General features: G+C 39.5%; 1 non-coding gene across 1 annotated transcript; it reads right to left on the bottom strand.

Annotated features, from left to right (window-relative positions):
- Nucleotides 1-8,392: 8,392 nt before the first annotated feature.
- On the bottom strand, nucleotides 8,393-8,465 carry Trnat-ugu. The gene has a single exon. It is a non-coding gene; the product is annotated as a tRNA-Thr (tRNA).
- Nucleotides 8,466-11,813: the final 3,348 nt, after the last annotated feature.

Below are 11,813 nucleotides of genomic sequence, written 5' to 3'. Positions count from 1 at the left end.
GCTTTTCCCAGCATTCATACTTAGCCGTCGCGTTTTCGCGCGCTTGAAATTTTCCACTTTACATTTAATCGCGAAAAATAGATATCGTCATTTAAAAATCTAAAAGCGTGAAATGCGTGCTCCAGCAGTAATAATATTTTATTGCCCGAATTAAACCACCCTATTACGAGGCAGGGGTTCGCTCACTAAGGCTGTACCATTCACTCCGCCACCTACCACAGCGCTTTGCTCCGCATGGATACGTACCATAAACATGGAGCATGCAAGAATATTTATACATATACGTTGCAACCATTTATTACTACTGGGTACACAAAGAGTTACTTCCAATCAGAATTGTCCATTAATTCCGAGTTTTCATTCGTTTTCAATATTTAACGCTAGTTTTGCTAGATTTGTTTTATCTAACCCCGGCATACACTCTCCACAAATATATTCTACTCCCTCTAGTGCTCTTATATAATGCGCATATTGAGGCAGTTTGCCGTGTCCTTTGCAGATGTAGCTATCCTTGCTACCCTAACTGTCATGTAGCTGTTTCTATCATACCTATATCAAAACAACGGGATTTGAAATAATATAGAACAATTCTTTTAGAAACATTACTTTGTTATAGTTTTCTAGAGCCTTCCACAGCGTTAAATCCAAATACATGAAATTTTAACAGCTTTCTTAAGCATGAGTTTTTACAAGGTGGAATATAGGCACCCCTGTGGTAAGGACCAGTGTTGGGGTTGCCACCTTTGAAATCAACAAGCTGACCGCTGGCTGGTGCGGCCAAAACAAAAGAATATGCCATAACTAATGAGTCAAAGTACACTTTTCTTTAACGTGTGTTCCTTTGAGAATATTGTGAAGGATTGAAACATAAAAACAAATGAAAAAATGCATTTATTACCATTATACATAGAAATATTTCATACACTGTACAGGGATCATACTAATAACATAAAATGTTAAAATAATGTACAAAGATAATATTTACAAGTACTCATCAATATTGACTATGGAGGACAACCATATTTTCAATTCACGCAAAAACAAGGTGAAGGACATTATAGAGGTGATATGAAATGGTAGGAGGTTAAACATCATAGTAGCACAATATAAATAAGACCTTCTGAAAGCTTCGTTATTCGGTTTTGGAATAGTTACTCTATTCCGTGGCCTCAAGCCATGATAGGATTTACATAGCCAATGACATTTCCGCCTCTGATATAAAACATGCGTGGGACTCTATAAACATATATATATAATTCGAGATAAAAAAAACAACACATTCCTGTAATGGTTGCTCAAGGAGAATTTGTCAAACGTTCACCAATGGGCATCCATGCATAATTCATGGATTTGAGGGCAAAAGACCTTAAAATGACGTAAAAGGATTTCGCTGATACCCACGCATGTACTTCCAAGGGTTTTTTTAGTGAGACTTAGCTCACCGTTCCGTTTACGAGTTCAATGATTGTTCAATGCTGCTGACAAGGAAAACGGCGCAAAGTCATACAAAAGACTCATGCCCGGTGACTAGAAAAGACAGACAAGCTATGTCTATCAAAACAATAAGTTAGATATATAATGAAATCATTCTATTCATTAGCAGATCCGTAAAAGGAAACCTGGAAATTCGTAGGAGGAAGAATTATATGAAAGATTTCAAGGAGGATAATGCCCTACATGGAGGTGTAAGGCAAAACACAATGCTAATTGAAGGAATAATGTGAAGTAATACATCATGATTTGCGGCTATGATAACCGTAGCACTATATGGCGTAAATCTGTGGTGAATTGCACAGAAACGATTCCCTAAAAGAAACTTAGTAGCGACGCTAAACTGCCAAGGCCGGCGATTGTGGTCACCTAGTAAAGGAAAATTTAAATCATCTAAAATACATAATGTTGCTCTATTGATGATGAAGTTTCGGAAAATAAAAGTCACACGTTCCACACTCTATATTTGGTCATGGCTGCAAGATTTTTGTGTTATTATCAAGATTCAGATATCCTGATACCTTTATAATGACATAAAATAGCGTCAAAGCCACAGTCTAGAGTAGATATTTGTTTATATCATTAAATACTACGATGTTTTTCAGAAAAGCGAATTTAATTTAGCCTTAAATGCGAGTGTCCAAGCTCATGAAGACGAATTCAATGTCAGCGGGAAACTAAAATGCACATGAGTCAACGATTACTAAAAAGGCTTACATTAGCAGAAAGGCACAACAGAGATCCGTTCTTGGAAAATGGACATTTTTTTAAATAATATATATGAGGCATTTGAATCATCGTAGGGTATGACGTCGGAACCCAAAATATGACGTCAGACAATCGATGAGTCTCAATGCTCTCCAACTCTGCATCGCTGAGTGGTTTGACGTCAGAATACTTACCAACCTGATGCACAAAAATTGCAAAATTGACCCCAACAAAGGGCGCACGTGAGAATATCTGTTCCGAAATATTACTCAATACCGTACGGGTGACGTCAAAACATGTCTGATGGAACTGAACTAAATATGTTTGTCTATAAGGGAACGCTTAATGCCGCTGTACGTGCATGCCTAGAAAGTATTGCTTCTAATGTGTTGCCTCGTCTTTCTCAAAAGAGCTTAATAGTCCTGACTCAGCTCTAAACTCAATTCTCCTATCAGCTTATCTTTTCGCATCTACGTATTTCTTCTCCGTCACATCCTTCACTACCTGTTCCTATATTTAATTCAAGATATTCGCGTTCTGTTTTTGCCATCCATCTACATGTCCCTCGAATATTGTCTTAATCAGGTCATCATGTCTCAAGCGCTGTCCCATAAGGAGGTTCCGTCTTCTTTTAATGATTTCACGAGGCCTCTCTTCTCTCCTATTCTTCTTTGGCCTTCCTTATTGCTTACTCTGTCGATCCATTTACATTCTTTCGCTTATCAGAGAGGAAATTGCGAAAATACGTTAAATTCCGCTCAATCAGGGAGTTTTTTCCCCTACGTTGGTTTCGACTACGGTATTTAACATTCATCTCAAATTAGTAATACTTTCGTGATTTTTCCTCCATTTACGAAGCTGAAACATCAAGTTTTAGTTACACTTACGACGGAAGACGTACTCGGTATGAATTTTAGGGCAATTGGGATATGGGAGGCGGGTTAGGCTAGCGGGAAGGGGACGCGAGCGGCCTCCATCAAAAGTCCAACTACTACTTTTACTACTAGTAGTCACAGGTCTCTCAGATATTATCGAAAGAGAAGCTCAAAGGTTCGCACACCTTTCTAGCCACTCGAGTGGCCACTTCATAGACCGTAGGCTGCTTGCTTGCGTTCTCGGATCTAAAACTGTGGTGAAAAATACAAAAATATGTCATGACTTTTCTTAGACAATTAAATTCATTGGGACATCACTCATTGTTACACATCCGAAACCACACGAGGCCTAGCGAAACATTTTTTATCCTCGGACAATTCAAATCGAATGCGCCTTTACAAAAATGAATAGCATAATAGCTAGCCAGTGAACACTGAGATGGGTCGGGAAGGGTAATTTAAAGAAGTCGAACCGGGGACGACAGTGAGAAGAAAAACTTTTTCTGGACGGGTGACGCAATTAAACCAGTGGTGGTACGAAGATGAATGAGATTTCAAAGGTGAGCTGGATGTGAAAGATTGTGGTGGGGTGAAGAGAAGGGGTGGGTCTGAGAGAAAGGAGGAGGAGGGACCATGAGGAAGAGCCGTTGAAAAATGGTCTCGCTAGAAACAGCATTATTCCTCGAGATAGAAGGTCCACTTCCTCCACATCTGTGCTATAGGTAAAATGGTAGGTAAGTAGGGGGGACTCTTGTGAAGAAAGGGAGGGTCACTATGGGGACCAGAAAGTGGTCTAGTTACCGACCGCATTGGGACCCTCCCCTCTGGAATACGCCTTCATGGGAAAGGTGAGAGATGTGTGGAGGGAGTGGACTAGGGAGATCATGTGGTATGGAGAACTAGGGTGGAGAGAGAGAGAGAGAGCTCTGAAGGATAAGAGGAGTCGTTCTCTTGGTTGAGGAAAGAAAGCATTGAAGGAAACCGGTACCGCAATGGATTCGAACTCCCGGCACACAGCCTTTGGAGGAACGAAGTAAGAAAAATTAGAATGCTTTGAGAAGAGCAAGTGGAAGGAAGTACCGCCGATGATCTTCAAATAACTGTTCTCTGATGGACTGAGTCCACATATCTGATCTCGGGAGCAGGATGGAGGAAAGCAACAAATAAACGCTCATGGTAAAATCGAGAAAACAAAAAAAGTTTGAAAAAATCATGAGGCCTGGAACTGGTCCTTGCGGTACCCCACAAGGACAAGATTCTCTAGTTGCCTATATTCACTAGTCTTCAGCCCATTCACATCTAGCTCCACGTTGCTCAACGTACTCCACAGTAGTACACCCATGATTTATATTTCGAGTTCGTTTATTGCGAAGGCAGCATTGTATATTAGCGAGCCGGTCTCGAGCCAAGAAACAGACATAATGGGAATAGGAGAGAAGGTATCGCAGGATTAATTCCCCGTTCACACTACGCACATACTGACCTCGGTTCGTACCCTCGTAGCCTGAAAACGTCGTGTAAACGCGCAGAGTTACCATCGTAGGTCTTACTACCTAACCCTACCAACTTATGATGGTTAACGCTAGAGCGCCGAGAAAAAGGAGTAAGCAAATGAAGATCCTGGAATAATGGAATACATGTACAAAAGGGCGGATTGAAAAAATCGATTTTTTTTTCAAATCCATCAGGCCTACTGAAAAAATCTGTGGGACTGATAAAAAATAAGGCCTAAATATTTAACACCTGCAGGAACCCCTGACCCTCGCTCAAATGCCATATATGGGAGGGAGGGTCAACAACCGAAAAATTCGATATTCTATGGCCATTCTCTATAAATTTTCCCGAGTTACTGCCCTTAAGATAAAACATAGCGTGTATTTTGACGTATTTGCCAGCGTTAAGCTACAAAATGCCAAAGTTGAGTGCACGTCCGTGAAGAAAAAATTTCAACGCCCATGCAGCACGGCGGATAGCAGAGCGGCAGGCCGCTCGCGTCCCCTCCCCGCTCGCCTCTCTCCCTCACACGCCCCGGATACATCAAAATTCATCCTGCGTGTGAATCTAGGAGGGCGATTAACTTCGATAATATAATTCGGTAAATGGCAGAAGGTAAAAAAGAATGCGTAGTGAGGCGAGTTGTACCTTTTTTTGTCTCGTCAAGCAAATAGATGATACCAACTTTTAGAAAAGTCATGAAATATCTTTGTATTTTTCACCATAGTTTTAGATCCGAGAACGCAAGCAAGCAGCCTACGGTCTATGAAGTGGCCACTCGAGAGGCTAGAAAGGTGTGCGAACTTTGGAGCTTCTCTTTCGATAATATCTGAGAGACCTGTGGCTACTAGTAGTAATAGTAGTAGTTGAATTTTTGATGGAGGCCGCTCGCGTCCCCTCCCCGCTCACCTATCCCGCCTCCCATATCCCAAATGCCCTAAAATTCACACCGAGAGCGTCTTCCGTCGTTAGTGCAAATAAAACTTGATGTTTCACCTTCGAAAATGGAGGAAAAATCACGAAAGTATTACTAATTTGAGATGAATGTTAAATACCGTAATCGAAACCAGCGTAGGGGAAAAAACTCCCTGATTGAGCGGAATTTAACCTATTTTCGCAATTTCCTCTCTGATAAGCAAAAGAAAGCAAAAATAGGTATCATAGCGCACTGCGAGGAACTTGCACTTTAAGCTGCCCCACCCACACACCCATTGGTAAAGCCCCCATCAGGTTTAAATTCTTTCTAAAAATGATAAAATAGTCATGTTTTAGTAGCAATACGGCGAAAATAAAAGGAGCTCATCTTAACGAACGATTTCTATAGGAATATAAAATTTTATTATTTTAAAAAGGAAAAAAATCTATTCATTATATGCCGATTATAACCATGCCGATTAATTTAAAACTTACTTACCCTAAATTATTGGAGCATGAATCGAGACTTGGTTTCGAAGGTCGTCATTTTCGCTCTGCTTTGCAGTATTTTCTGTATTTCTTGTGTTAGTGTCGTTCCTCATCTTTTGCTGCTGTCAACAAAGTTTGCGCGACCTCTTTCACGAATCTTTCCACCGCATGATATAGTCACGTCCTGGTGGCGCCGAAGGCGTGATTTAAAGCTGTACCGGTGAGCCTTGGCTCACCCCAACCAGCCTCTTTACAATAATTAAATTAAAAATGGCGCGCGTATTCTGTTGTGGGTGTATTGTGTTGTTCGTGTGAAATAGAAACTTATAACTAAAATATTTTAAAACAGAAATATGGGATTTTTGTAGCCATTACATTGGTAACAATTCAGTGTTATTACATTATAAAATAATTATTATTTTATTTGTTATTTGCTCGTATTATTATATTTTTTTCACAAATATTGTATTATTTTTTTGGAAATTCTTTTTGATCTTTTTTAACTATTTTTATTTTTTTATTATTGCTACATAGCATTAGCAAAGAGATTTTCAAATTTTTTTAATAAATCTTTTAACCAAACAAATATATACCTTTGAAAATTGAATGGATATTGAAGCATATGATTAGAAGGCCAATACATAGAAAAGGCTCATAGAAGAGTAACTTGATGAGGCAGTGTATGTGTCGTTGGAATATGAGGATCATAATTCCAGATGTCTGTAAGTAATGTGTTTTTAGTGCCCTTCAGCCTTGCCTAAAAATTAGTGACTAAATGGGAAAATAAATAATTTATGGTGGGGAGTTTGTGCAAAGTTAGGATGTCGGAGATTCTTACAAGACGACTAGTTTGAAGAAGGTGGCGATTTGATTTGCTCTGGATGATTTCTAATTTTTTGCGAATTGCTCTATTTTTGGCGAAAATCCCGCATGCGTACAGTACTACCGGTCGGATGATGCTCTTGTGTAGCCTTATTCGAGATCTGTGGGAAAGTGGAGAAGTAGGGGTGGAGAGACCGGAGATGGCTTGACGAGCAGCTATTGCTTTATTGGTGCAATATTTCAGATGAGGAATAAAGGTTAATTTACTGTCGAGAATCACTCCTAGGAATTTGTGCGTAGTGAAAAGAATATTTAACTTCGAAGTTGAACGTTGCTCAAATGGTTTTAGAAATTCCATAGCGACAAGGTCAGATATCACTAGAGGTATAGTGTCTCTCCCCAATCTCTTTTAGGCGGCTAGTCCTACGCGTCAAAATTAAAATCTTCCAATTTCAAAATTTCGGTTTGGCCGCCACACGCGTGTTCTTGCGTGTCTCAAATACTTTTTCCACCCATCCCGTCTCACTTATTCACGCTTGTTGGCTATGGTAGTAAGCAGTACATTGTCCGGGTGACCGAAATATCCCTTCCTCTGAATAACCGGAATAGGGTGGTTTCCTATTAATTTTTTTAATGCCTAAATCAAACGATTATTGCTCCTGGAGTACGTATTTCACGCTCTTAGATTTTTGAATGATGATATCTATTTTTCGCGATCAAACTAAAAGTGAAAATTTTCAAGTGCGCGAAAACGCGACGGCTAAGTAGGAATGCTGGGAAAATCCCGTGTGACGTCATTCTGGTTCCAGCTGTTGCCGTGTGAGGTGACCCTGGGGCGAGGCTTTGAGCACTGATACGACGCAGGATGCTACACGTAGCTGAGTGCCCTGCTAGCAGGCAGCGCTGGGCTTAAATAAGGATTATTATTACCCTATCAAACTAAGGAAACTTTCCGACCATAGGCAATTTTAATGGGTGATTATTAAGAGATGTTTCCCTGAGCTCTGTGCCTCATGCATGCATTGGTAATCTCAGACGATGTAAAACTCCCATCTACTCGTATAGAATCTAGGTCCTTGTGACGTCACGTGTAAAGGCATCGCATGGGCGCCAATCTGGCCTTTTTCAAATGAGGTTAAAATTGACCATTAACATATGTCTAAACTGGGATTGGTAAAACCAAATAATATGTATACTATGAATACACTAATTGTGGGTAAGGAATCGCATTCATCGCCTTTCGTTTTCTTTGATGGAGGAAACCAGCCTATTCCGGCTCACTGCCTTGGGAGTGTCTTACGAAGTATGATCTTTGCGTCAGCTTAAGTTCGATCGCGGGCGATCATTGCTGCTGCTCGGAGGGACACGCCGGTTCTTGCGTATACTTCTATCACAGTTGGATGACGCATTTTACCCGCAGAAGGTCTCGGTTGATTTTAATTCCTAACATTCATTTCACGACAAACATAGAGGACAAATGGGATTAATTTCTCGGATATTTACTTTTCTTCAGATGAATTAATGAAGAAAATTCTTGATACTGTTTACCCTAAAAATATAAATACACCAAAGGATGAAGTTCGCCATGAAAAAATATTTGACTTGGCCGGGATTCGAACCCTGATCTCCTGATTACAGGACAGGCGTGTTAACCAGTTCCACCACCAAGCCATTTTCTTAGATAAAAGAAATTACGATGGTAAATTAACACTCTCTGACGATTCCTTACTGGCAATTAGTACAGACCAGAGCGATATATATCTATTCTCCTTATAGAATGAAATATTGTTAAATTTTGGACAGCTTCTCTTTTCGTCATCTCAAAGAGTCTGGCAAATAGAACGCGACCACTTGCCACAGCAAACAGTTTGTTGGGACGAGCATTTGCCTTATTTGCACGTACTTCAAGTGATGCTGAAGGAAGAATGTATCGATAAATCAGTTCACAGACATAATTCGAATGGTTGATTGATCAGAATGAGGGCATGCTCAATTATTGAGCGATTTCCCAGTAATACTGAAAACTATATGGATACACAAGTCCGACAAAAATTCGCTTTAAAACATAATCGCTTAAAATGACGGCTTATCAATCGCATCGGCTAACTCCTGAAGCCAGACACTGCTAAGTGCTGTAGGTACTTAGTGAGTGGGTATTGCGTAGTGACGATTCCACGATTCGGCAACTTTTGCGACAAAATTAATGTTAATCGTCACTCAATGAGAGCTTTTATATTAGCCACACGTGTTTAATGCAAAAATCAGCTTTCAAAGTGATTCATATTTAACATTTGAAACTGCTTTAGGCTATGTTATGGAAGTACTTCGGGTGTCTTTTATATTGTAACCGTGGGGTCTGAAGTCATTATCTACCAAGCTGTGGTATCTTAAATAATTTCCCACGGCATGGTGATGACAGAAACAGGGAAAGCAAGGGACGTCACTCATAGCAACAGAATGATGATGAAAATGAAATGTCGTATGACAAATTCGTAAGTACTAAGAAAAGTAAGAGAGAAGTCTTTAAGAGTTTATGAGGAAGACAGAACAAACTAAATCGGCCACACCTTGAGAGATGGTCTGATGAAAAAAAATTCTAGAGACAAGTGGATGGTAAGAAAGGAAAAGGATGACCCCAGTTAAAATGCAAGGAACAGCCAATGGAAGAATGAAAGAAAAGACATACTTTGATGTGAAAAGATGAGATTTTAGGAGAATTCAGTGGAAAGCGGCGTAAAACCAATTTTAGTATTGTTGACAAGAGATGATGAGGTATTTTCATAGATTTATATACAATTAGGCACCTTAAAAACGTCACAAACACAAAATTAGTAACATTACTTGAACTTGTTGACGTTGAAATAGTGATTAGTGTCTTTTCTTGCCTGCCAAAACACTTGCTTTTGTGTAGTAAAGATTACGAGAGGGAAATAAAGATAACTTTCTTTTAACAAAATCTCACTCGTCCAAAATCTTTTTCGTCGCGAGAATTAGGAAAATATCTTCCCAAAAACATCTTAGGCATTTTTTCCCACTTCTCTATCGCCATCAAGGTTTAATAAATCTCAATATGCGAGCAGGTTCTGGGGTACCGCCATCAGGATAAAATATCAATTTTGCCAACGTTTCAGCACCGTAGTTGAGTGTTGCCATACGAGCAGAGTTGGCGAAATGAATGCGGTAACCCGAAAATTAGCGGTCACGGAAAGGCAGTGGCGGCTCGTGAGTCAAATGCTCAGGGGGGGGCACACTTCACCGGGGGGATCAATATTTTTTAATATTTTGTGCATTTCAGTGAGTTTTTAAGTCTATCAAGGTATTAAATTTGTTTAATTTAAAATAATATAATTTAAATATTTATAATAATAAAATTTAAACCGAAACAAGGCATTCTGCAAACTGCAGCACCAAGTAGACGCCAGATTATAATGCCGCCAGCCGTAGCGGCGATGTCAACTCACTAGATACGTCGCTCTGCGCATGCTCGGGCGGCGTCCCAAGACTTCCATAAGGCACAAGCTTAGACGCGTCATAGCACCAGCAGCCCCCGCCACTACCACTCTTCATATAACTGCATGGCAATGGATTGTGACATTCTGGCCAGTGCCCCGCGGCTACAAATGCGAACTTCTCGCGCTATTTTTGCGTGTTTTCCTACATTTTCGATGTATAAGATTGAAAAAAAACACTTTGGTTAATAAGATGTACGATTATAATTGAATGGGTATATTTTTATTTTTTCCTTTTTCAAATCTTTGGGAGGGGCGGCGTCCGAGAGTCCTTATGGGCAAGCCGCCACTGCCGAGAGGTCCGGAAATCTCACATCTACGTATCTCAATGTTTTGCGAACATGTCATCCGGACAAAGATGTCCGTTGAGAGACATAATAACCTGGTTCCGTTATCCACGGCTCTTAGCAATTACTAAAACCGGTATACATTTACGGAAGAGAAAATTACATTTTCTGTGTCGAGAGGACTAATTTGCTTCTCCCAAAACAAAATGTTGCCACGCTGTTTTTTAAACAGCAGAAGTTATCAAATAAAATTTATTCGTTCCGTACCTCTGCAAAATTCCAGCGTAATAGATACTTAATAAAGGTATAAATATAACATGTATAGTAAGATAATTATTGTACTGGTTAAGGTTTTAATAATTTTTAAACAGAGCGATCTCGGTAAAGCGATGAATTTGCGACCGTGAAATGGCCAGAATATCGAAAACGCCGAGATACTGACAATAAAAGTATTGAGAACTTAGAAAAAGGCAACCTGTTAATAAATTAGTTTATTTTCCAGATATACTGAATCACGCAATCAAAATGTTTTTACTGAAATGGATTATATAAGAACGGAAGAGACACACCAAAATACCTAATAATGAAAAACAATACTGCAAGGTCACTTTATGACTGCATTGAAGATATGAAATTTTACTTACTATCTGGGAGCACGTCTCTGTTGGCATTACTCACATATTTTATCAGCATAGGAAATTCTCATCCAATAGGGGAACCTGAGGGATTGCACTTACCTGAAAACAGAAAGGAAGTATATACATTACTTAATTATTCATATAAAAATTAAGAAACTAAAGCTATGATTCATAGGTTATTGTCACGTTACCGGAGGAGCTGAATGTATTCACAAAAAAATTATTCGACATAAATTTTATCCAGACAGTGGACCCTCATTGATCCTAATTTTGGGGGGGGGGCCCTCTTCACCCGCTCCTTCAATTTCATCCTTGTATCCTGAGATACGTAAGTAAACTTCTTATCTAAGTCATGTCTAGGCGTCTCTCTTTCCTTTCTCTTCCTCTGTGGCTTCCGTTTTACCTCTTTGCGCTGGTGCGCATTTTTTACATCGTCAGAGAAAATCTCCTCTTTGAAATTATTATTGAATTCAACCAAGATTTTTATTCACGCCCTTATTCAGTTTTTGTTTATTTAAATTATTCATAAGCAGGCGATTTGACCTTTACATTAGATGAAAAAGTTAACGTCTCCTATTTAACAAT

The sequence above is a fragment of the Ischnura elegans genome, chromosome 6 (assembly GCF_921293095.1).
Source record: "Ischnura elegans chromosome 6, ioIscEleg1.1, whole genome shotgun sequence".
Lineage (NCBI taxonomy): Eukaryota > Metazoa > Arthropoda > Insecta > Odonata > Coenagrionidae > Ischnura > Ischnura elegans.
This window is presented reverse-complemented; position numbering and strand designations above follow the sequence as displayed.